Genomic DNA, 27,402 nt, shown 5'->3' on the forward strand with positions numbered 1-27,402 from the left:
TCTACCCCAGTGTAAGGGAAGTCCTGAATAGAAAAAACCTGGTTTTCCAACCATTGGAAATACTCAGGTTTGAATCGAACAACCTTTGTCCCCTCGTCGGGATGACGGGCCATAACTGCGACCCATCGCATCAGTTTGAGCTCTCGAGGAAGCCCAACTCCAACAGTAAGGTGCTGCGGGATCAACATAGGAATCCTCTCTAGACCAAAGCTCACAACCAAAGCCCCATAACCAAAGGTCTTCAGTTGTCCATTTTTAGCTCTAGTCAGTTGGCCTTTTACATTGGCCAACACAACATCGCACCAGTTGAAGATGGTGCCTCGAAAGCAGTCAACTGCCATTCGCATCTGGGATCCGGTGGCAATATGTAACACGACACTCCCACAAATTCTGGTGACAGTAAACGTGATCACCATGAGTTCAGGAAGGGATATGGTTTTAATGTCTATCCCTTTGTCTCTAGCCTGGCTGTTGCAGAACTCTAGTCGGAGGCTATCGACACACTGGACACCTGGCCTAGTCCCGAATAGAGTCAAGTCGCCTCTCTTAGGCAAACCGGTCAAGAAATATATGTCTGCCGACTCGATTTCGAGCTGGTGGCCACCAATGAAGAAGCATTGGTCCTGTATGCTCCATCTGTCAACCAACCACTATAAGAAATCCACCTGGGCCCTCATGCCAGGTATGGCCTAGAATTTGTACAAGCCGCATGCCTTCAATGCATCGATCGAAGGTTGGTGATTCAACGCGACAAGATCCACGTCCTCATGCTCTCGTTCATGCCAATCTAGCATGATGTACTCTCTGCATCCAATAAAAAGACAAATTAGAATGCTAGAAACTAATTTGTTTGGGTCAAATTTGAGAATTTTTGGGTTAAAAACCTTTGCTGCGGGGACTGCACCCTCTGGGTTAGAGACAGTGCGTGGGTCCGCACCTTGACTACATGGAAGGTGCGGACCCCTGAATTTTTCCCCATTGAGAAAAAGTCGGGGTCCGCGGGCTGCCAGTGTTACGCCTGCGGGCCCGCGCGCGCAGTTTTTAGCCTAAAAACCCTCCAAAAAATGAAATGAAATCCTAAAACAAAAAATGAAACGGTTAAAAATGAAGAGTAGGATGATGTGGATTACCTGGAGAAGACGACATTCGATTTCGACGGTTGGATTTTCCGCAATCTTCACAGGAAGTTTTCTAAACAAAAGCACTATTTTCTAACCCACATCTCAAACGGTAAAAATGAATTTACGAAAACCCTTTTTATAAGTTTTTTGAGTAAATAAATTGCAAATTTGTTTATGTTTCACTTTGGAAAGGTAATTTTTCAGCATTTTTATCCATTGCAAACAGGTATGAGTAATGTTTGCGTTTTTGTTCAGGATAACAGATTATTCAGGCGAAATCTATCATTTTCAACGAAAAAACATTTAGAGTCACCTTTAAGCTCTTTTCTGACTCCTAAAACATGAAAAGATCGCCGAGTTTTTCTTTTAAACTCGTTAAAACGGAACTAAAAGATGGTCCACTTACAGCTCTTTTCTGACTGTAAAAACATGAAAAGATTTACGGATTTTTGTCGTTTCAAATTTGATATTGGTTATAAAAAGACGTGTCGTTGTTCACTTTTTTACTTTTTCGGATCAGGGGCATTAATTACGAAAAGTACTCCTTGGTCGTAAAGATCAAGCTGTTCTCTCAAGTATTATTTTATACTTTTTCGGGCTTGGGAGACCCAAATTTACGAAAAAGGTCAACCCTTGAGTCTTCTTAAGTTTTTTCAGACTCTCTAAAATTGAAAAACGCCGAGTTTCTCCTATATTGGACTCGTTAAAATTTCACAGTAAAGGACCTGTTCGATTACAAACAGGAATGAACCACTCCTTCTTAGGGTTCAAATTTAAACTAAGTTGGACTCATCCGAAGGATGAGCTTATAATCAAGCAAATGTTATCCTCCTCAAGATTGTCAAAAATAAAGAGGTACTTGCCAGAAATGGTGGGGGAAAAGAGAGAAAAATGAGCCTGTTTGTCATAATTTGTAACCACTCTTGAACACGACACTTTTATTCACCTGGGTTGGGAAATCCTTTGCCTAACAGTTGATCAAACCATATTGAAAGTCTTCAGCTGGTTTCTGGGTATTAACTTTGGGTCAATTGTCACCAAGCCATCTGTTGTGTCGTTATGTGTTCAAGAGGTCACTGCTAATAAGCCATTCATCTGCAAAATATCTGTCATCCATCTTGACCATCCCTGAGTCAGTCCTTGCAACTAAATTTCTTCAACTTGATCTATGATTTTGTGTTGTGGGCTTGCCTACGACGGATCGCTTTCTATCGACTTTAGCTCATTATCTAGAAATATGATCTAGAAATCGTCAGTACCTTGGGATCTGCATGCCTCAATGGCAGGTTTCTCGCCTTTGACGACAGGTTGCATCATTGACCTTCGATCAAAGGATTCCATGACATGTTCGACATCAACACATTTATTCACATCTCATGGATTGTACTGGGTACTTTGAGAGCCATTGACATCACTGGTGGTTTCTCTCACACTTGTTAACAGTTTACTTCATTGACTAGTAATCAAGTGGTTTCTACCATGTTCGACTTCAACACATTCATTCGCATGGATAGAATCGTACTGTTTTGGGTAGTAGAAATGAAGACCCTGGATCTAGTTTCCACAATCCAGGCTATGAGGAATTTTGTATTTATTATATAATGGACTATTCATAAACAGATGGCTGCATCCATACTGTGTCCACATGAGTCTATACTTGTGATGTCTTACAAGATCGTTCCTGTATCAGAGCAGTAGTTAGTTTTCTAAGTCAGTTTTGATCTGAGTATGGGAATGCCTACCTCAGCAATGATATGATCTCATATATATATCTTGCATTGAATGTTTTTACAGGTTCCAACCGGGCTCTCCACAAGATGATCCTCGAAATGATAAAGTACTTCACTCTTCCTAAATGATAAATGAAATCCTCATCTACTACAGACTTCGCACTTTAGGGGGCAATCTGTTACACAAAAATATCGTCACCATGATTATTTGCAGTCAGTATGGGTCTATCATCACTTGTACTGTCCTTCTAAGCAAGTCTCAGACCTCAGCTCTTCAAGTCAAGCTTTGAAAATGAGAGAAAGACATTGAAAATCAACAAAGCTCTGGTTTCGCACTTTCTCTCACTGTTGCCTGCGATCCCGCACCTTCTTTTTACAAAAATTGCGGACCTGCCCGCTCTGTCCCTAAAGGTGTGGGTGTGGACCCCTGTGAAAGTCAAAAAGGCGCAAGTTTATTCTAAAAAACTCACTTTGGGTTAATTCTAGATGATTCTAGAAGGAATTTTGACGTGGATTGACCGCTCTTAGGTGGTTCATGCATCCCAAAAGAGAAGGAGCTAATCCCTTGATGAGAGGAGCTATCCCTTTGAAGGAGGGCCTAGTAACTTCCCTCCATTACACTATAAATTAAGGCATTGGGCTGGTTGCTAGGGAGATTAGAAGCTGAACATTTTTGAGGGTAAATGCTGGTGGAATTAAGACTTCCTAGTTAAGCTTAAGAGGATAGATCACATACCTTTTTGGCTTCATTGGGAAGAGAGTGAAACTTGTCAAAGTAGAGGAGACTTCTTGCTGGACCTTGGGAGGAGCTTGTACAGTGTCAAGGCACAGGTTGTAAAGTTCTTCTTTGATTTGAATTAATACAATCAGATTCATTTTTCTCAACAAATTGTCTTATGTCATTTGTTTCATGAATTCCTTGACTTTCATGTTAAATATGTTTTATGATATTGGCTTTTTAGGTGCTATTTAATTTGTTTGCTTGTTTGTGTTTGCAGATTCGCGACAAAGGAGCTCATTTGGATAGAAGGAGCGAGGCTTCCACAAACTTGCGTTGGACCCAAGGTAGGCCTAAAACACTTGTTTGCCTTTGTTTATAAATGCATATTTAGAGAAAGATAGTAAATGATTGGCTTGCTTGTCGCTAGGTCTTCTTTAGATTCTAGGAAGGTCTATCTTGTTCACAAGATCGACTCATTCCGTGTGACACATACCCTCCGTGGACTCCAGGCGGGAGCTCCCTCTATCATCAGCTCGCATAGGATGGAAAATTTGCTAAAAAAGGTCCATCATGGAGTTATATCTCAATTTAATGCCATCCAGGCAGTCGAAACCAAGTCTCTGCCGATTCATCCTGAGATGCAACAGATTTTAAATAACCATCTGCTGGTCTTTGACAAGCCTCATGAGCTTCCACCCTCGAGAGGGGAACATGATCATAGCATCACCTTGGTTCCAGGGGCCCAACCCCCAAATGTGCGCCCATACAGATATCCGTTCACCCAAAAGAATGAAATAGAAAAAATAATCAAGGAACTTTTGGAAGCAGGTGTCATTCGTCCCAACATTAGTCCTTATTCATCACCAATGGTCATGGTGCTCAAGAAATATGGGGAGTGGCGGATGTGTCCAGATTTCAGGGCCCTCAATAAGTTGATAGTTAAAGATAAATTTCCCATCCCGGTGGTTGACGATTTGTTGGATGAACTCAATGGGGCTCAATTCTTCACTAAGCTGGATCTTCGCTCGAGCTACCACTGAATTCGCATGAAGGAAGTCGACATTCCAAACACTGCTTTCAGAACTCATGAAGGCCATTATGAGTTCTTGGTCATGCCATTAGGTCTTTGTAATGCCCCCTCTACTTTTTAGAGCCTTATGAACCACATTCTCAAACCATATCTCAAGAAATTTTTCCTTGTCTTCTTCGATGACATCCTCATCTATAGTTGCACTTGGGCCGCACATCTTCAGCATGTAGATCTACTCTTGCAACTGCTCCGCAAGCATAAATTATTTGTCAAGATGTCCAAGTGTTCATTTGGCATGGAAGAAGTTGAGTATTTGGGCCACATTGTGGGGTGTGAAGGTGGACCCAAAAAAGATCCAGGCAATGCAAGATTGGCCTCAACCTAAGACCTTGAAGAGCTTGAGAGAATTTTTGGGTCTCACAGGATATTATCGTAAATTTGTTCGCAACTATGGTTGCATAGCGAAGCTCCTCACTCAACTCCTGAAGAAAAATTCATTCTTCTGGAATGAGGACGCACAACAGGCATTTACAGCTCTCAAAAATGCCATGTGTTCCACTCCAGTCTTATCACTACCTAACTTCACCAAATCTTTTGTCATTGAATGTGATGCTTTGGGTACTGTTGGGTCCCTATAATACTAGTGATTACCCCATTACTATTGTAGTTATACCCCTTATTAATATTGTTGTGCCCCTATTGCCCCCATAATGTTATTACTGTGCCCCATAGAATCCCTCTATTGTTATTTTTGTGGCTTTATATTATTATTGTTAGGTCGGCTGGATTATATTGTGACTCCTTAGACTCCTATATATAGAAATGAGGTTTTGTCATTTGAATCATCGAATAATTGTTCATCTATGTAATGTAAAGGAGGTTGCCCCCTCGAAGAGGCTGAATTCTAAGGCGTTGATCTATCTTTTCTATCTTTTCTTGAGCTGGTTCCATAACAGGTACAGGTATTGGGGCGGTCTTAATGCAGGAAGGGTGACCTTTAGCCTTCACAAGCCAACAACTAAGTGGGAAGAATCTAGGCCAATCTACCTACGAGAAGGAAATGATGGCCATATTACATGCAGTAGAGACCTGGCGACCTTACTTATTGGGGCGATGTTTCCAAATCCGCACAGACCATCACAGTCTTAAATATTTTTTGGAGCAACGCCTATCCTCCCCACAACAAAATAAATGGCTCGCCAAAATGCTGGGATATGATTATGAGATCATTTACAAGAAAGGGCAAGACAATAGTGTAGCAGATGCATTATCTCGCCAATTTAAGGAGGAAAGTACTCTGCTAGCAATTTCCCTCTCCATTCCAGAATGGATTGAAGAGGCTCGCAGGGAATGGTTTTCACATCCCGGGCTCTCCCAACTCATTTCTCAATTGTAGGTAGATCCAAATTCCACCAAGGCCTACTCGTGGTAGGATGAGATTCTTCACTATAGGGACAGAGTCGTAATATCACCAACATCCACCCTCAAAAGTCACATTTTGGCAGAATTGCACTCATCCCCCATTGCAGGAAATTCAGGCTTTCAGAAGACGTATACTCGCACCAGAAGATGATTTTTTTGGACAGGCATGAAAAAGGACATCCTTACTTTCGTAGCAGAATGTAATGTCTGTCAACACCACAAAGGGGAGACCGTCAATACACTAGGCACATTACAACCGTTGCCCATCCCGACATCAATTTGGAGGGAGGTTTCTATGGATTTCATTACATGTCTTCCAAAGTCAGGAAACAAGTCAGTCATCATGGTGGTTATGGACAGACTTTCAAAGTATGCTCATTTCTGCGCCCTACCCCACCCGTTTACACCGACTTTGGTCGCTCAATCTTTCATGGATCAGATCTTCAAATTGCATGGCATGCCAAATTCTATTGTGTCCGATCGCGACCTGATCTTCACCAGTAATTTTTGGAAGGAACTCTTCAGGCTACAAGGCACTCAACTAAAACTCAGTACTTCCTATCATCCGCGAATGGATGGTCAAACTGAAGCCATCAACAAATGTCTGGAAACCTACCTTAGGTGTTTCACTTCAGAAAAGCAACATCTTTGGGTACAGTGGTTACCTTTGGCTGAATGGTGGTATAACACCAACTATCATGCCACCACCAAAATGACTCCCTATGAAGCAATATATGGTCAACTCCCTCCTTCCCCTACTTCTTATATCAAGGGGTGCTCAAAGGTACAAGCAGTGGATCAACTCCTACAACACCGTGCAACCATGCTCGCCCATCTTAGAGAGAATCTTCATCAAGCTCAAAACTGCATGAAGAAACAGGTAGACCAGCATCGCTCAGAGCACCAATTTCAAGAAGGGGATCAGGTCTTTTTGAGGCTGCAACCATATAAGCAAACATCACTCAAAGACAAGGGTTGTCAGAAACTATCTCCAAAATTCTACGGACCATATCAAGTACTTCAACGCATTGGAGAAGTGGCTTACAAGTTGGATTTGCCACCTATTGCAAAAATCCATCCAGTTTTCCATGTCTCATGCCTCAAGAAAGTGATTGGGAACAATTGCAGAATTCAAACCAGTCTACCGGAATTGGACGAAGAAGGGTCAATTTGGCTCCAACCTTAACAGGTCCTAGACACACGAGACAAGCACCTGCGGGGCCGCACGATTAGGGAAGTCCTCGTCAAGTGGAAAGACACCTCTCAGGAAGATGAAACTTGTGAACTAGCCACTATTCTTCAGCAGTTTCCGCAGCTTCAGCCTTGAGGACAAGGCTAGTCTTAAGGGGGAGGGCATGTTAGGGTCCCACCCTAACCCCCTTATTTATGTAATGGGATCGAGTCATAGTCAAGAGTCAATAAAGCCCATATTAATAATTTTAAGTGGTTAACCCGCAATTAACGGCGGGACCACAGTTAGTTGCAAATGGGCCGTAGTAGTAGATAGATGGTATTAATAAAACTAGGGTATTGATCCTTGGTATTGCATGTATGAGTCATATATAAAGGATAGAGACTCCCTGCGAGGAGCATTGTGTCTTATTTTTGTATCAAGCTCTGCTCTATTGGAGGTTGCCCCCTCGAAGAGGCCAGTGAACATTGCTTTCTGAATAACAAAATATTTGCTGTTGTCTCTCACTATTCTATGTTCTGGATATCTTTCTTCACATATTCTATATTTGGGTATCTTCTTGCAGGTTAAGAGCATAACATCTTTGAGCTCAGGGATTGAAGGACAATCCTTGGTCTCATGACTTTCTGATCAAATCATACATGTTTCTACAACTTTTGCATCCAAGGGGCATTCCCTTAGAGCATGTTTCTTTCTACATTTTGGGCAAAAGATGGCTAAGGCATCAGCTTCTATTTTCTGCTTGTTTTGAATTTTAAGGGTGTCTAGTTGTTCACTAAGGCTCCCTAGAATGTCAGTTTTGAACTCATCAGGCATACTGCCAATCTCTGCCCTACTTATTATCCAGTTGCAGATTTGTTTGCTCTAATAAGAGAAGGATCTCTAGGCCCTTTTCCAGTTTTAGATTTCCCCTTGAGAGATGGACACATAGTTTTGCTATTTCATGTAGTGGAAGTTGAGAAATGTCTCCCTTCCCCATCATGTTTAAAATATCTATCCATTCATATCTAATGGATTTCAATAGAAGGGCTTTCAAAGTTTCCTCATCTAAATTGTTCATTTTTTCTCTCTTTAAGTTATATTGAAATCTTTCAAGTAGATCCTCTAAGTTCTCATCTTCTTTTTGCATCATTTTGAATACCTCATCCTTATGAGTAGTCGGCATACAATAATCCAAATATCTATCCAAAAATGTTTGTTTAATATCATTCCAAGTCCTAATAAATTGATTGACTAATCCCATGAACCATTTCAGAGCAACCCCTTTCAATGTTGAAGGAAACATGTTTGAGTTTTTGAGAGTCTTCCATATAGTCATAGGTTCGGCACAAGACTTCAAAATCAAATAGAAATGTTTCAGGATCCTCACTTCACAACCCATAAAAGTTTGGGAGGATAGATGGTGAAATGTTTTTCATTGTTGTATGGGTTTCCTCATCGACTATAGAGAATCCAAATGAGTTATCTCCTTCCCTATTTCACCCATTATTACCTCTGCCTCCTCCATTCTTACCTCCATTGTTTCCTCTACCACCACATCCATTATTTCCTCTACCTCTACCTCTACCCCCTCCTCCAAATAGTGAAAATTCTCCATCTAGTACTTCTTCTGCCATGATAGTTTCCTTAGGGTCTTCTGGTTCTTCTATTAATGGCTGATGAGAGAGAGTCTCCTCCTCTCCTTCTTCTCTAGGTGATTCTACTTCTTTTATTGCAATATGTTCCCCTATAGAGGTGAAGAAGGGTTCTTCTCCTAGATCAGATTTAGTAGATAGTGTGGGAGAATCTTCTAATTTAGTTGTTGCCCCTTGAATTCCAGGAATCCTAAGGCTAGGAGTATGAGTCTGGGATGGAGGTGTATCTTTTCTATGCCTTGAAGTAGTTGGAGTTGTAAAAATCGAAATTTTGCCCCTAGCTAGAAACCTTCCCCTAGAATCTCTTGCTCTATGCATGTCATTTTTTATTTATTTATTTATTTTTTAATGATTTTTTTTAGTTGGGCTAATAATCCCTTTTCTGATCTTCTAGATCACACTAGGTCCAAGAAGAGATCATACTTCAAGAAATTATCAATTTTTCCCTTTTTTTTATTTTTATTTTTATTATTATTATGTAGGAGATAGGCTACCTAGTTACACTTCGCTAGCAATAGCGCCAAAAATGTTTAGTCAATTTAGTATGTCCTAAAGTGCTACATTAGTTATCAATTCGAGAGTCGTAAACTGATGAAGTGTGGTGCACTATATGTGCAAGACAACCTCTTTCTTACTTTTATTGTTTTTAGTTTTTATCTTGTTTTTGGGGTTTTGTCCTTCTTGGTCTCCTAATGTGTCTAATTCAAATGGAAATCTTATTCTTAGGTCTTAAGAATACTTTTAGAGGGCAAGTATGGATATAGATTTTAAGACAAGGTTTATGTCTCTTATGGTAATTTCCAAAACTTAGCACTTCAAAAGGTCTCAAAACATGCTATTGATAAAATCAGTACTTGAATAGAAATGTAAATATGTAGCTACTTAAATCAAGCAAAATATGAAATACTGATCATGAGGTTACTGTCTCTGCTGCTCATCTAATTACATAAATAAAATCTAAACTACTGCACTTAAAACCAAAAATTGCAGACTAATGAAAACAAAATCAAATTACTTCACTTATAATCCGATAGCTCGCCAATTAACTTCTCAGGTTAAGCCATGGCATCGGAGATAACATCAAATAACATGAAGAATTGATATCTAAATTACCTACTTGCAGATTAATGAAAGAAAAATCAAATTACTTCACTTATAATCCAATATCTCGCCAATTAACTTCTCGGGTTAAGCCATGGCACCGGAGATAACATCAAATAACATGAAGAATTGATATCTAAATTACCTACTTGCAGATTAATGAAAGAAAAATCAAATTACTTCACTTATAATCCGATAGCTTGCCAATTAACTTCTCGGGTTAAGCCATGGCACTGGAGATAACATCAAATAACATGAAGAACTTGATATCTAAACTAGCTAATAGCAGCAAACAAATCTCACTGAAATCAAAGCATAACAACTGAAATTTAAAAGCTAAAAAGTTCAGCAGAGAAGCAAATCTCATATCACTACTTGATGCAAAGATTATATTAAAAAGCTCGAGCATAACCTATCCTGAAACACACTGATCAGTGTTAGTGAAAAATATAACAATGCTGCAAAATCATGTACAGGAATAAAAACGATTAACACCATAAACAAATTATGAGAAATATATAGTGGAAATAAGAGAAAATATGCATGAAAACTTTACAAAAACAAAAAGCAAAACCTCAGCCAGCAGGGGCCCTCTGCACAACCTTTGGTTAACACGCTGTCACCTCAAAACCACGCTTTACACAGTCATAAGAAAACAAAGTTTTTATATTGCAAAACAGAGGATATGTCTTCTCGTTACAACAACAAAACTAAAGCTAAAACAACAACATCAAGCCTAATATCTGTACTAGCTACTTGCATTGCAAATGCTTTATTTATACAGGAAAATAGATAACTGTCTTTTGGAGAAAAATCTTCAGCAGAGGACACGTAAACAGGACAGAACCCATAAGTTCAGCCTCTTGGTTTCCATAAACATTAAATCTACAAAAGTTGGGTGTTGGATTTGCGTCATGGAGATGGCCTGCAACTGTCAAAAGCGGATCCATGAACTCAAGAACGGTCTCGGACTTTTCACGTGCTGAAACAGAGACCTAATTGACATAGGACTCTTTGTTTGACCATCCTTTGACCGATGCCTTTCTTCACGAATTTGGCTGAACAGATAGGACCTTGTCCATGTGTAGATTATTTCTGAGCTGCCCACGTGCCTCATTTCACCTGCCGACACCTGTAACCTACAAAACAATGAAAACAACTGTGGAATTGCGAGTCAACTGCGGAAAGTGGCTACATTCTGTAGCTGATGAACAAAATCTAATTTAGAATCAATATGTAACAATCTTTAACAGCTTATGAGGCATTGATGTGGGAAAATGGAAGATAAAAGGTTTAGAAAAATATGTAGAAGAGAGGTAGTTCTTGGGCTCAACAAAGATCAAGCCATTGGCGATGCCCAATATTTAGATTTGGTGTATTCCCAATCCGGAAAGTTATATTATATCTTGCCCGATGCTCCCAGACCATCTATGGATCCAACATATTCTAAACCTTTGTACATACCACCTGTCGATGGTATTATTGGATCAATGTCTCAAATCTCCAATAAAGCTTTTGTGAAGCAAAATTCTGTTTTGAATACTGCGTCCAATCCTCATTCGAAACCAGCTTCAAATCCTGGTAAAACCTCTGAGGTTATTACCGTTTAGTTTACCGCGACAGAAAAATCCTCTAAAGGTAAAAAGAAGGGTAAAGGAGAAGCAATATTTGATACCCCAAAACAAGATCCTCCAAAGTCATCTGCTGATGATGCATCCAAACGTAAGCCCAAATATCCTTGCCTCATTCATGAGGAAGATCACTATACCAAGGATTGTCCCCTTCATGCGGAAGTTAGTCGCTTGTTAAAAGGAACTCAAGGGAAACCGGCTATACTAAAAGAACCTTTCCCATTACATGAGACTGAATTGATAGAACAACTGCAATCTCCTACATATTTGGGTTGTTAGGTTTACATGAGTGGAACAATGCCTATTTCTGTTGCCTCCTGGTCAAAAGACTATCAAAATCCTCAAAAGAAAATTGTGGAGAAAGAAGTTACCAATACACCTTCTACTTCTACTCCACCCAGTTCCGGTCCTCTTCATATTGAGAGACCTAGTAATGAATTCGTTATCCGACCACCTCCCAAAGGTGTTCTTTGGAAATCATCTTACAATCTGAATGCACGAGCTACCCAACATTACAATATTGTCGAAGATTTGGCTCAAGTGACTTTGATGATGTCTGCCTTGGAATTTCTTCAAACTTGTCCAATGCAACGAAAAACATTACTATCTGCTATAGGAGGAATCGACCCTACAGATTCAAATTTGATCACTTTTGACCTCGAAAATCATGTTCCTCGTCTTCCCCATCAAATTGCGTTTTTAATCCAAGTCATTATTAAAGGGAAGACAATTCATCGGACTGTGATTGATGAGGGTGATTCCACTTGCATCATGTCTATTTGATGATGGAAAGCCATCGACTCTCCACCTATCAACCACTCTTCAAACACCTTAGAAGCCTTTGATGATAGAGGATCTCGTCCTTACGGTATTCTCACAAGTTTTCCATCACGTTGGAAGGGAAAAATGTCGAGTTAGAAGTAGGAGTCGTGGATGCGAATTTGAATTATAACCTTCGGCTTGGACGAAGTTGGACTCATGCTATGTTTTGTGTGGTTTCTTCTTTTTTCCGCGTGCTTTGTTTCCTCATGAAGGGAAAATAGTCACCATTGATCAATTGGCCTTTTTCTCTTCCGGTTCTTCGAATGGAAATGTCCCATATGTGGGAAATACTGACATTCCTTATGAGAGCGTTGGGGTAGGTCTTTTTAAATATTTTGATTTTATGGGAACCTTTTCCCTCCCACCTCCTCATGTTGCTTCTGTCAACATGATCTCTACTACTTACAATCCTTGGATCGTTCCATCTCCCGATCAAGTTGATTCTTTTGGCGATGTTATGCCACTCAACCTCGTAGAACAAGCTTACCAAGCTGTTGTTTTGGCTTCAACGACCACTTCTGAAAGTCATACTACTCTTAGTATGCATCTAGATGTGTATTCACAGTCTCCTTGGCTTGGTTCTTGGGATTCTCCGGATCCCTTGAATGAGACATTTCCTATTGACAAGAGTATCACCAAGGTTATGTCTCTTGAGGAAACACCCTGGAATGATGCTCATCATCGTTCCTCATTTCTTCCAAGTCTTGGTGAGATTTCATCGTGTCTGGATACCTTTGTTTCCCGTACACTTACCCATCCACTTCAAACACCCATCATGGTGCATGAATTTTTGTCTGAGGGAAACATGGGAAGCATTACTTCTACCATGCCTATCGACATTTCTGTTAGACCATGGAATTGTCGAGAATATTCATGTTGGGGTTTCTTTTTCTCCCGATGAGATCAAGATTTACACTGCCATTTTAAGGAATTCCGCAATGTCTTTTCCTGGTCATATGAAGAAGTGCTTGGCATTGATCTGAGTATAGTTGTGCATGAAAATCCTACTTATCTAGATGCGAAGCCTATTTGTCAACAGATTTTCCAGTGCACCATAGAAAGGCAACCACTATTAAGGGAGAGGTTGAAAAACTTCTAAATGTTATTTTCATCTACCCCATTCCATTGATAGATTGGGTTTCAAACATTGTCCCTGTGAATAAAAAACAAGGGACTATCTGTGTTTGTGTTGATTACCGTGATAACAATAGGGCATGTCCCAAAGAAAATTATCCAAGTCCTTTCATTGATCAAATCATTGATGAATGTGTTGGGAGTGAGATAGTTTATTTTATGGACATTTTTTCTGCCTACAACTAGATTTACATTCTTCCCACCAATCAACATAAAACTACTTTTATCTATCCATGGGGGACCTTTGCCTATAAGAAGCTCCCTTTCTATCTGAAAAACACTAGTGCTACCTTCCAACGAGTGATGTCTTATGTTGAAAAGTGTGCAACAAGAAATGCTTGTTGAGAATGCAACAAGATGATGGAGCTTAGTGGAAAGGAGTTGCCTTCACTAAGTGGGCCCACAGGAAAATTATGGCGCAAAGTATATTTTTTGATCACAGTAGGAGTGATCACAATAGGTGTGATCAAAGTCTATTTTTAGACTGCTAGTCAAAAATAGAAAAGTCAAATATTATTGTCTCATAATAATATTTAGACTATAAACTTTATCTTATCCTCTTGGAGCACTTCAGTTTGAGCTATAGATGTGGCACATGCAACTGTCAGAAGGAAATACGTTTTCTTATGAGTCAGTTGAGCTATTGCATGTAGGAAATCAATTAGAACTCAAGCAGTGAGTTCTGTGGAGTTGGATGAGCAGTTAATGGAGTTGTGTTCAGTTTGACTTAGTTGAACTAGTTGTATTTAGTCTAACTGATCAATAGACTAAGTGATGAGTTGTGTGAATTAGTTATTAATTAACTCACTAATTATTAACTCATAATGCAACTGAAGAATACATCAGTTAACTCAGTGCATGTACAGTTCAGTGGAGACAGGTGTTAGAGGTTGATATTGCTATCAGTTGTGCATGAGATTGTGCACATGCATGGGATTGAGTTATGCCAATGATCTCTGCGTAGTGTTGGGGCCAATACCAAGAAATATAGCTTGTGCTCACGTGATTCCCAGTGTGGGTGATTCTCTTGAGGTAAAAATGAGTTTGGTTCAGCCATTCTCATTCATGATGCGACAAATTCGCCTGTTCCGACCACTAGATTTCATGTGCAACCCTTTGCCAACTTGTTGTGCATTAGTGGCTACCACTTGGCCTAATTTGACCAAAACTTTGACCACTAATTTCTTGAGCATACGAACTCGGATTTGAGTGCCATTCATGCCATTGGAATCAAGATGATGAGCACTACGATCTGGTCCTAGTTTGGGTGTGTCGGCTGGATAAATCGTTCTTGCAGACAAGACCGATCTCCCTAGTATCTATGGATATCTAGCGAAAAGAAAACCAAACAAATTCTATCTTTCTCTAAATATGTGATTTATAAATAAAGGTTAATAGGTGTTTTAGGCCTACCTCGGGTCCAGTGCTAGTTTGTGGAAGCCACACTCCGTTTTTCCAAATGAGTCCCCTTTTGAAGAATCTGCAAACACAAACAGGCACGCATATCAAATAACACCTAAAAAGCCAATATAATAAACCATATTTATCATGATGATCAAGGAATTCATGAAATAAACCATAGAAGACAATTTATTGATAAAAATGAATATGATTGTATTAACTTTAATCAAAGAAGAACTTTACAACCTTGGTGCCTTGATGCTGTACAAGCTCCTCCCAGGGTCCAGCAAGAATCTCCTCTACTTTGACAAGTTTCACTCTCTTCCCAAAGAAGCCAAAAGGTATGTAATCTCTCATCTCAAGCTGAAGTAGGAAGTCTCAATTCCAACAGCATTTACCCTTAAAAATGTTCAGCTTTTAACCTCCCTAGCAACCAGCCCAATGCCTCAATTTATAGTGCAGAGGAGGGAAGTTACTAGGTCCACCTTCAAAGGGATGGAGTCCTCCTTCAAAGGGATAAGCTCCTCTCATCAAGGGGTTAGCTCCTTTGGTTATGGGATGCATGAACCACCTATGAGCGAACCAACCACGTCAAGATTCCTTCTAGAAGCATCCAAAATTAAAACAAAGTGAGTTTTTAAGAATAAACTTGTGCCTTTTTGACTTTCACAGGGGTCCGCACCCACTCCTTTAGAGACAGAGCAAGCAGGTCCGCAGGTAACATGACCAAGGGGTGCGGGACCGCAGGTAATAGTATGAGAAAGTGCGGAACTAGAGTTTTGTAGCTTTTCAAGGACTTTCTCTCATTTTTAAGGCTTTGACATGAAGAGCTGAGGTTTAAGACTTGCATAGGAGGACAATATGAGTGATGATAGACTCACACTGAATGCAGAAAGTCATGGCGGTAATATTTTGTGTAATAGATTGCCCCCTAAAGTGCGAAGTTTGTAGTACATGAGGATTTCATTTATCATCTAAGAAGAGTGAAGTACTTTATCATTTCGAGGATCATCTTGTGGAGAGCCTGGTTGGAAACTATAAAAAAATTCAATACAAAATATATATATGAGATCATATCATTGCTTAGGTAGGCATTCCCATACTCAGATCAAAACTGACTAGAAAACTAACTAAACTGCTCTGATATAGGAATGATCTTGCAATACATCACAAGTATAGACATAGTATGGACGCAACCATCTATTTATGGGTAGTCCACTGTATAATGAATACAAAATTCCTCGCGGCCTGGATGGTGGAAACTAGATCCAGGGTCTTGATTTATACTTCCCGAAATAATACGATTCTATCCATGTGAATGAATGTGTCGAAGTCGAACATGGTATAAACCACTTGATTACCAGTCAATGATGTAAACTGTTAACAAGTGTGAGAGAAACCACTAGTAATGTCAGTGGCTCTCAAAGTACTTAGTACAATCCATGAAATGTGAATAGATGTGTCGATGTCGAACATGTCATGGAGTCCTTTGATCGAAGGTCAATGATGCAACCTGTCGTCGAAGGCGAGAAACCTGCCATTGAGGCATGCATATTCCAAGGTACTGACGATTTCTAGATCATCTTTCTAGATAATGAGCTGAAGTTGATAGACAGCGATCTGTTGTAGGCAAGCCCACAACACGAAATCATAGATCAAGTTTGAAGAAATACAGTTGCAAGGACTGACTCAGGGATGGTCAAGATGGATGACAGATATTTTGCAGATGAATGGTTTATTTGCACTGACCTCTTGAACACATAACGACATAGCAGATGGTTTGGTGACAATTGACCCAAATTTAATACCCAGAAACCGGCTGAAGACTTTCAATATGGTTTGATCAACTGTTAGGCAAAGGATTTCCCAACCCAGGTGAATAAAAAGTGTCGTGTTCAAGAATGGTTAAACGTTTTTCTGAGGCACAAAGTATAACAAACAGGTTCACTTTTCTCTCTTTTCCCCCGCCATTTCTGGCAAGTACCTCTTTATTTTTGACAAGCTTGAGGAGGATAACATTTGCTTGATTATAAGCTCATCCTTCGGATGAGTCCAACTTAGTTTAAATTCGAACCCTAAGAAGGAGTGGTCCGTTCCTGTTTGTAATTGAATAGGACCTTTACTGTTAAATTTTAACGAGTCCAGTATAGGAGAAACTCAACGTTTTTCAATTTTAAGGAGTCTGAAAAAACTTAAGAAAACTCCATGGTTGTCCTTTTTCGTAAATTTGTGTCTCCCAAGCCTGAAAAAGTATAAAATAATTCTTGAGAGAACCGCTTGACCGTTACGATCAAGGAGTAATTTTCATAATTAGTGTCTCTGATCAGAAAAAGTAAAAAAGTGATCAATGACACGTATTTTTATAACCAATATCGAATTTGAAACGACAAAAATCCGACAATATTTTCATGTTTTTACGGTCATAAAAGAGCTGTAAGTGGTCCGTCCTTTTAATTTCGTTAATGAGCTTAAAAAGAAAAACTCGGCAATCTTTTCATATTTTAGGAGTCAGAAAAGAGCTTAAAGATGACTCTAATGTTTTTTGTTGAAAATGATCAATTTTCCCTGAAAAATTCGTTATCCTGCACAAAAACTCAAACATTACTCATACCTGTTTAAAATAAATAAAAATGCTTCAAAAGTTACCTATTTAAAGTGAAAAGTAAACAAATTAAAGATTCATTTATTCAAAAAAGCTTATAAAAAGGGTTTTTGTAAATTAATTTTTACCGTTTGACTTCAGAGTGAGAAAGAGAGCTTTTGGGTAAGAAAACTTCCCGTGAAGATTGCGGAAAATCCGTCCATTGGAATCGAATACCGTCACCTCCAGGTAATTCACATCACCTTAATCTTGCATTTCAAACGTTTGAATTTTTTTTTTTAGGTTTATATTTTGATTTTTTGGAAAAATTTTGTTTAAAGGTCCGCTCGCGGGGGTCCGCAGGCGCAACATGCAAAACCTGCGGACCCCGACTTTTTCGCATGCAGAAAAAAGTCAGGGGCCCACACCTGATGTTTAGGCAGAGTGCGGACCTACGCACTATCTCTAACTTAGAGGGTGCGGTCCCCGCGACATATGTTCTAAAATTCCAAATTTTCCAATATTTGCCCAAAAACTTTGATTTAAGATGTTCTAATCCGCCTTTTCTTTGAATGTAGGGTATACATCATGCTTAGCTGGTGGGAACGGGAGCACGAAGATGTGGATGCTGCCGCACTAAATCATCAACCCTCAATAGATGCATTGAGGGCATGCAGGCTATATAAATTCTGGGCCATACCTGGCATGAGGGCCCAAGTAGACTTTCTGCAGTGGCTGGTGGACAGGTGGAATGTGCAGGACCAGTGTTTCATTATTGGTGGCCACCAGCTCGAAATGGAGCCAGAAGACATTTAATTTTTGACTGGTTTTCCTAAGAGAGGTGAACAATTGACTCTATTCGGGACTAGGCCAGGTGGCCAGTCTGTCGATAGTCTCCGGCTAGAGTTTTGTAACGACCAAACCAAGGACAAAGGGATTGATATCAAAACCATTTCCCGTACTGAACTCAAAGTGATTGCATTTACTATCACCAGACTCTGCGGAAGCGCAACACTGGATATGGCCACTGGATCCCAAATGCGGATGGCAGTAGACTGCTTTCGAGGCACCGTCTTTAACTGGTGCGAAGCTATGTTGGCTAATATAAAAGGCCAACTGACTAGAACAAAGAACGGACAACTGAAAAACTTTGGATATGGTTTCTTAGTTGTGAGCTTTGGTCTAGAGAGGGTCCCAATGTTGGTCCCACAACATCTTTCAGTTGAAGCTGGACTTCCTCGAGAGCCCAAACTGATGCGTTGGGTTGCAGTTATGGCCCGTCATCCTGAGGAGGGTTCAGAGGTTGTTCAATTTCCTCCTGAGTATTTTCATTGGTTAGAGAACCAAGTTTTTGCTATTCAGAATTTTCCTTATGCTGGGATGGATTATCGTGGTGAACCAGACATGGCTCTTCCACCAGGAGAGTAATGGGATGACTCAGGTAAAATCATTTTTAACATTTTCTAATTTTTATTTTTAAACGTCTCAAAATTGATAGTAAAAAGTTTCAAATGCAGATGTAGGTCCACGAGGACTAGCCACTCTCCGGCCCTATGAGAAGAAACAGCCAGCTGCAGCAACACCAGCCCCACAGGACGAATCTACAGAGACCCTGGCCGAATTGGAAAACCATCTGGAGTGTTTGACATCAAACATTCCAGAGACCAACATAGATGACATTCCTCTTAGGCTACAACGCTATGTGATTGGGGTCCCAGGACCTTTCAGGAGGTTCCTTTGTAGGGTGGCCCGTACAGTGGTTTCTTATCGTGATCATCACCAGTGATAAGATGATTGCCTATTGTAGACTGATATGACATTTTTGCTTTTTGCACTATCATTTTTGCCGATCATAAGATGTTTTTCAACCTATGATCGAAGATGATGTATATTTGACACACTTCTATGCTATGCTATATCACTATTACCGGCTACCTTGTAAAACATGTTATGGAATGTTTTTAAATTTACTTGTTTGATTATTACAAATGTCTACTTAACATTCGAGAAGCAATTGCATCTGCTAATGTATTTAAATATCTTGGAATATGCTGATATTCAATATAGTCAAATTCACGTTCCAAGAGACGAACTCTCAAAAATAATCTCAATAATACCAGATTTCTAATGGCATAAACTCTATTAAGCTGTAACACAACGAGTTCGGAATCTAACCTAATAATCAAACTCCGAATTCCAAATGAAATGGATTCAGATAATAACTCAATCACTGCACTATACTCTGCAATGTTGTTCGTTGTTTGATCGAGGTTTACCCCATGCATAGATGCCAACTCATCAGAGGGTGAATAGATAACCCAAGCTGCGGAAGAAATGTTTCGTGTATTACGACAAGCACCATCAGCAAAACCAATGTACGTTTGAAGAGACGTCGACATTTGCAATATCAAGAGTAAAATCAAGATAAGCAGGAATAATGATGAAAACACTCTCTAACAAGGATAATTTTAGGGGCGAATGTTCACCCTTTGGCGAAATTAAGGGGTTTTAAATTTTTAGTGGGCGAATATTTTGTATCATAGTACATTTTTACAAATCACCTCAAATAGCCCACCTTATTTTAAGGGAGAGGGTAAAAAAGGTAAATTTAGCCCTTGAAATTAGGACTTACAACCTTCCATTCGCCCATTTTCAAGAATAGGTTTTATTTAAGTGAATCCATTCGCCCATTTTCAAGAATAGGTTTTATTTAAGTGAATCCTATGGGCCAAATGCCATATTTATAAAAGAGGTATAGTAAATTAATAAAAATATAAATAAATGAAAGGTATGGTAAATAAATAAAACATTTTTTATATTTACTCCATAAATCACCTTATATACATGTAAGGGTGTAAACAAATAAAAATATAAGTAAAGTGGAGGTATGGTAAATAAATAAAACGTCTTTTTATACTTACTCAAAAGGTATGGTAAATAAATAAAAATATAAATAAACTAGATGCATCATAAATAAATAAAACCTCTTTTTATATTTAGTCGATAACCCTCGTTCTATTTATGAAGGCTCAAGAAAGAGGTTTTATTTAAGTGAATCCTATGGGCCAAATACCATATTTGTAAAAGAGGTATGGTAAATTAATAAAACTATAAATAAACGAGAGGTATGGTAAACAAATAAAACATTTTTTTATATTTACTCCATAAGTCACCTTATATTTACGAACACTCAAAAAATGGGTTATATTTAGGTGAAACCTATGGCCAAAATACTATGGGACAAATACCATGGACTAGATTGTTATTAATACCATGCAAAAAACCATTATTAACCCTAAAATTAGAATTAATAAAAATAAAAATGGCACATGGTATTTACCCATGGTATTCACCAAAATGACACATGGTATTGACCCATGGTATTCACCTTGAATGTAGCCTATTTAAATGGGGGAATTAAACTAGCATGTAGCCTATGCTAAGATTCACTACGACTTTACAAATTTTTATTATTTAGTGAAAGACTCGCCAAGATCTTACAAGATTTTATAATTGAGTAAAATATTCGCCATGCCTGGTGAGAGATTAGCCAAAAAATTATATATACATATTATATTATTGATAAAATCGCCTTTCATTTTTCCTATATACCATGGAGATTCGCCCATTTATTATATTTATAAATTTAGGGGGGTTCTTAAAATTTTCCCTGCTCTCTAAGCTAAGCACACTTTTCTAATCTAAAACACACCAGCTAAAGAAAACTAACCTAACTAAGATCTCCACACCCAAATTTAAGCATAATATCTCTTCAGGTAAAGACCATTTCTGGGTTTACCTAAAGAGACTTTGTCAAAGTCTACCAATTCATAGGCCCCTTTTTCCAGCTTTCGCTTAACAACATAAGGACCATGCCACATGGGTACGAATTTTCCAGCGCCTAACTTATCATTTGCTTGATCGTACAGTAAGACTAGGTCTCCTTCCGAAAAATTACGAGGCGTAACATTTCGATCATACTGAGCTTTAATACGTTTGGCATGAGTTTCAACTGCTAGTGCAACATCACATTGATTCTCATCTAGCTGAGCCAAGTACAACAAACGTTTCTCCTCTTCGAAAGTGGCTAGAAGTAATTCTATGGCCATTTGCAATGACAGGATTTCGCATTCAATGGGTAACACAGCTTCCAAACCGTAAACTAGTTGGAAAGGAGTGAAACCAGTTGATGTTTTTACTGAGGTTCGATATGCCCAAAGCGCTGAAAATAACATGTTATGCCAATTCGACCTATGAATCCCAATGATTCGTCGGATCATAATGACTAGAACTTTGTTGATGGCTTCAACCAGACCATTAGCCTGTGGATAATATGGAGTTGAACTATCGTGACGCAGGCCAAGTTAATCTATTAGTTCAGTCATCATAATGTTTCGAAAATGACGCCCATGATCAGTGATAATCGCTTGTGGAACACCGAACCTAGCAATTATATGATTGAAAATGAAAATCGCAGCAGTTTTTCCATTTGCCGAAAAGGTAGGCATTGCTTCGGCCCACTTGGTAAAATAATCTACCGCAAGGATGATATATGCATGCCCCTCGGCCGAGTGAGGGTTACATGTAATAAAATCGATACCCCATTTCGCAAAAGGACTGATGGCAATTATAGGGTGGAGAGGAGCAGGTGGAGCGCGCATCTTTCGATCAAAAATTTGGAAGTTGTGGCATTTTCGGACCACGTTAATACAATATTTAAACAAATACGGCCAGAAATAGCCATCGCGCAATATCTTTTGGGCTGTGGCAAACCCAGACATATGACCGCCACATGCTCCAGAGTGACAGTCTTTAGAACCCTTTCAGCTTCCTCATGGGTTAAACAATGTCGGAAAACAGAGCCCCACGACGATAAAGTGTATCTCCAATAATTTTGTATTTTTGGGATTGGAATCGTATTTTCCGACGCTGAGATCTTGAAATCTCAGGCCGAAAGGATTGGGTTTGGAGATAAACTATGATATCTCCATACCATGGATCAAGAGTGCTGATAAGGAACAAGGATTTGTCCGTAATGGGCTCCTCTGCCACAATTTCAGTATCAACACACAAGAAGTCACACATCAACTTCGAAAAAACTAAAGATTTCTTTGACTTAGATTTTTCAAACTCCAAGTCAAATTCCTACAGGATAACAATCCATTTGGAATACTTTCCCCCTAGCAATTGTTTTGTCAAAATATAGATCATAGGGTTACAGTTGGAAATTACAGTAGTTTTGCGTAGTAAAATGTAATGACGAAACGTTGGATAGCTTTAACAGCTGCCAAGGCCAATTTCTCCACATGTGAATATTTTAGCTCAGTTGGATTCAAAGTGCGACTAAGGTAATAAATCACATGTTCACTACTGAATTCATCTTCCTGAACTAACACCATTCTGATGGTGGAATGAGAGGCGGCAAGATATAAGAAGTAGTCCTGGTTGTAGTTGGGAGGATGCAATAACGGTGCATGGGTTAACCCATGTTTAAGTGCATCAAAAGATTTTTCAGCTTTCTCATCCCAAAAGAATGGAGTATTCTGTTTCTGTTAGCGCTTGAGATTTCACCCTAGGCTGAGGAAGGTAAACCTTCAAGGCAACATCAAACCATTTCACCTCGTAGCTAGCCCTACGGGGTATGAGAAGGCTCTCTCCGGTCTATCTCGGCAAATTTTCAATGGGGTGAGATGACCAACAAGTTGACACTGATATTAGGCTAGTAAACTGATTAGGAAGGTTGATCTAAAGTTTTTAGGGTTTTTGGTGGCAATTGGAGGGAGTGCAATTCAGGGTGTGGGGATTTGACACAGTTTCTGCAGGTGGGTCTTTGGGGCAAGGTAGGAGTTTGTGCTGATGCCTTAAGCTGAGATGGATGATCAAGGAAGAAAGAGAGGGAGCTAAAGAGGGCAAACAATGACTTTGAATCCTCTCTAGACAGTGGAAAACATAAACATTAAACAAATTTGAAAGCTGAGCATGGCAAGCATGAATTCAAACTTTATCACTTCATTTGTTTAATAAGCTGCAGTAAAGAAAGAGATGGAACACATAAACACACTTACAATTACAATAAGAGAACACACCATCAACACAAGAGTCCACAAGAATCCCAATGATGTCTGCAAAAACCCTGGTCCTCCTTTTCCTCAAATTGCAGAAATACAAGTAAAATATACAATAGGAGTTTCTCCCTCAAGAGTCCAACCATGAAAATGAGCAAGAGAAGGCATAATATAGATCATCTAACTCCTTTCCCCACCTCTAGGGGTCGAGCTCAGCTTCCTAGGAGCAGTTTGAACTAATTCTAAACTGAGCACTAGATAATAGGCAGTCAAAACAACTTGCCTCTAAAACTTAGGTAACCCATCCATGCATTTAATATTCACTATTTACATCAAGGAAACTTCTAGAAGTGTTAAAGGAGAGTAAATGTATCCATGTGCCATGAAAATTACCCAACAATCCATCATTTACATGCCTCAAAAGTCAACCAAAGTAAAAACAGTGTTTTGCAGGCCGAAATAGTCAAAATGGTGAAATTTCCCTGAGTGGTCGCGCCCCTCCCTTGGAGTGGTCGCGCACATTGGCAGCTGTGTTTGGAGGCCTTCCTGGTGTCCAAATCAGGTGTAAGATAGCTTGTTGGAAAGGTATATGAGTCTACTTTCCAACCCCACTGGAATTTCTGAATTTGGAGTTGATTTGACCCCTCAAAAGTCATTTCTCCCAAGGCAGCTTTCTGCAACTCAAAAAAGGGGCAGAAAGTCAAAATTTGCATGTATTTTGAGCTTTTGGAAGTCCAAATCTCCATAAAATTTGAAGTCCATCCATATGAAAGTGTATTTTTGCATGGCAATTCCAAAAATGTAGAGTTTTCCCCGTTCTGAGCTGTCCCCACGAGTGGTCGCGCGCGGGGTGAGACCACTCCAATGGCCAAAACCTGTAAAATTCTCAAAAATGCCAAAAATGTCTCAAAACTCTCAAAATTTCTTGGGTTTTCTGCTAGGAGGAGGCTAATGAGTATCATGGTGAGTGAGAGAGGCCTCGGCCAAGATACGGAGTGGGTTGGTCTTCTTTTTCCGTTTTTTGTCCCTTGGCCAAACTCCTTGGATCCGGCGATTGTAGTTTTGGCATTTCTCTACAACCATGACACCTGTGCAAAAAGTGAAGGAGGTTTTTCTTCTTTGGCATGTTGTGGACAAAAACCTCTCTCAGATTTCCAAAATTCATCTTTTATTGCTCTGAAACATCATTTGAGTGCAACTTGTCCCGATGTGTGAAACAAGGGATTTTGTCGAAATGAATAGGGGATAGGGGGCTTCTAAATTCTTGGGGAAATTTTTGGGAGTAGGGAGGGATGTTAGGAAGCAGAGGAAAGTGGAATCTCAGAGATTGAGTGAGGGGAAGGGGTCGAAAAGGGAAAAACACAGGGCAAACCTAGAAAATTGCCAGGTTGTAGCTAGAAACTAGGGTTTGTGCAAAAATGAGGAATTTGGCGGATCTAAGGGATGGGAAGTGTTTGATAAGGTACTTTAAGGATAGGGGAAGGTGTATGAACATCAGGAAACAAGTTTTGCTGATGATTTGACCATCCAAGAGAAATTGGCTTTCAAAACCCTAGGAGAGGGAAATGACCTTGCCTAGGTGCAACTGAAGCATGAACAAGATGTAAAATGACTCATTAGACACTGACATGATAATGACAACCCTGTGAATGATGATAGACTCAACTGAATGATGACATGGATTGAAATTTGGGCAAACCCTAGACCTAATGCCTAGTGACCAAATTTTGCTTGAAGACTCACTGAAATGACAAAATTTGACCTTGACACTCTGAGAACACTTTGTAAGAGCATATTTGATCACTGAAGGAAGGCTGGAAAGACTGACACTAACAGTTTCAACAACCTAGTAAAACCCTTTGTTATCTCAGCGTAGTTAGGAATGAATCGACGTAAAAAGTTTGCTTTCGCTTGAAAACTTTGGAGTTGGCGAAGAGTTGAAGGAGGAGGCAATTTGATAATAGCTTCAACCTTCGAGGGATCGACACAAATACTGGATTTCAAAACAAAAAATCCCAGTAACCGACCCGTTTCTATACAGAAAACACATTTGTGTGGATTCAACCTAATTCGATAATGCCTACATCTCATAAAGATTGCTCTTAAATGAATGAGATGATCGGCTCTACGTAATGAATGAGCAGGTAAATCATCGAGATAGGGTTGCACAATGTGCTTGATGTCATGAAACGCGTAAGACATGGCCCTTTGAAAAGTTGCACCGGCGTTCTTTAGCCCAAAAGGTAACTTGCAATAAGCAAATGTCCCCCATGGACAAATGAAAGCTGTTTTTGGTTGATTCGCAGGTAGAATATTGATTTGATCATAACCGGAAAAACCATCCATAAAGGAGAATATTTCACTACCGGCATAATCATCAATGATTTGATTGATATAGGGAGTTGGGTAATTGTCTTTTGGACATGCTCGATTAATATCCCTATAATCGATACATATTCTTATTGTTCCTTGCTTTTTGTTAACAGGAACGATATTCGATACCCAATCCGTTAAAGGAATTGGATAAATGAAACCTGCTTTAAGTAATTTTTCAACTTCTGCTTTAATTGCAGCAACTTTTTGCGGGTGGATCTGATGCAAACGTTGCCAGATGGGTTTAGCATCCAGGTAAGTTTTGATTTCATGAAAAACAATTGCTGGGTCAATTCCTGGCATTTCCTCATATGACCAGGCAAACACGTCGCGGAATTCTTGAAATAGGGCCTTATATGTTTGAATTTCATCTTTCGTACAAGAGGCACCTATATGAATTTTTTCAACAATTCCAGGCTTAACTGAAATGTCAATAGGAATAGTTCGAGAAATATTTCCCAAATTTAACTTAGAATCAAGATTTTTCAATGGATTCTGAGGTTCCTTGACATAATTAGTCATAAAAATAGATGAAAAATCATTTTCAAAATGATCAATCTCAGGTAAAAACGAAGATCTATGATGAATATCTTCCCATGGTAAATCATCAACACACAAAATTTCACGAATTTGCTCATCAGTATGAACAAGTTCGGAAAATGTCGTTGAATTTGAGTTTGATGTTGAAGGTGATTCTTCATGGACTACATTCATTAAGTCAATTTCGGTTGAAGAAGGGTAGGAAAACGACTATACGGCTTGATACGCAACTTCATAGGGACTCAAAGGCATAGCATTGCCAAATGAATCTATCTCAGATTCGGAAGGTACAATCCAAGGATCATCATAAATGATAGTTTCTGATGAAATCATATGAATGGTTGCAGTAGAAGGCGACACGTTGGGAGGAGGAAAGGAAAAAGTTGCTAGTAGACCAGAATCTTTAACTAGTCCTACTCCAACATCCTTATAAGGGATAGTTGTTTTGCCGACATGCTGGATACTTTCAGAAGAGGCCGGGTCAGATGAAAAGTAAGTTAGCTGGTCTATAGTTACGATTTTTCCATTATGAGGAAACTTTATAAGCCGAAGGACCGATGAAATAACAACAGTCATAGTGTAAGACCAACTACGACCCAAGAGAAGGTTGTAATCTAAAGGGGCATCAACCACCTCCACATCTAGATTAACAGTTTTGCCTTCAACCCCTATAGGTAAATCCTATAGAATGCCAAAAGGATGGAACCCACAGCCATCAAAAGCCTTTAGAATCGTTGGGGATTAATTAAGTTTAGGAGAACCAAGCGATCTCCAACACTGGATCGACATTAAACGTTGAAGCTCCCTCATCAATCACAGTTCTATAGGAAGGTATGTTTTTGACTAACACTGGAATCTGGAAAGCCATTTGATGAGGTAAGTGAGGTGTACTATTTTCTAAATC

The sequence above is a fragment of the Pinus tabuliformis genome, chromosome 2_2 (assembly GCF_031772625.1).
Source record: "Pinus tabuliformis cultivar Carrire ecotype Pingquan chromosome 2_2, CPIR1, whole genome shotgun sequence".
In the NCBI taxonomy this organism is placed as follows: Eukaryota; Viridiplantae; Streptophyta; class Pinopsida; order Pinales; family Pinaceae; genus Pinus; species Pinus tabuliformis.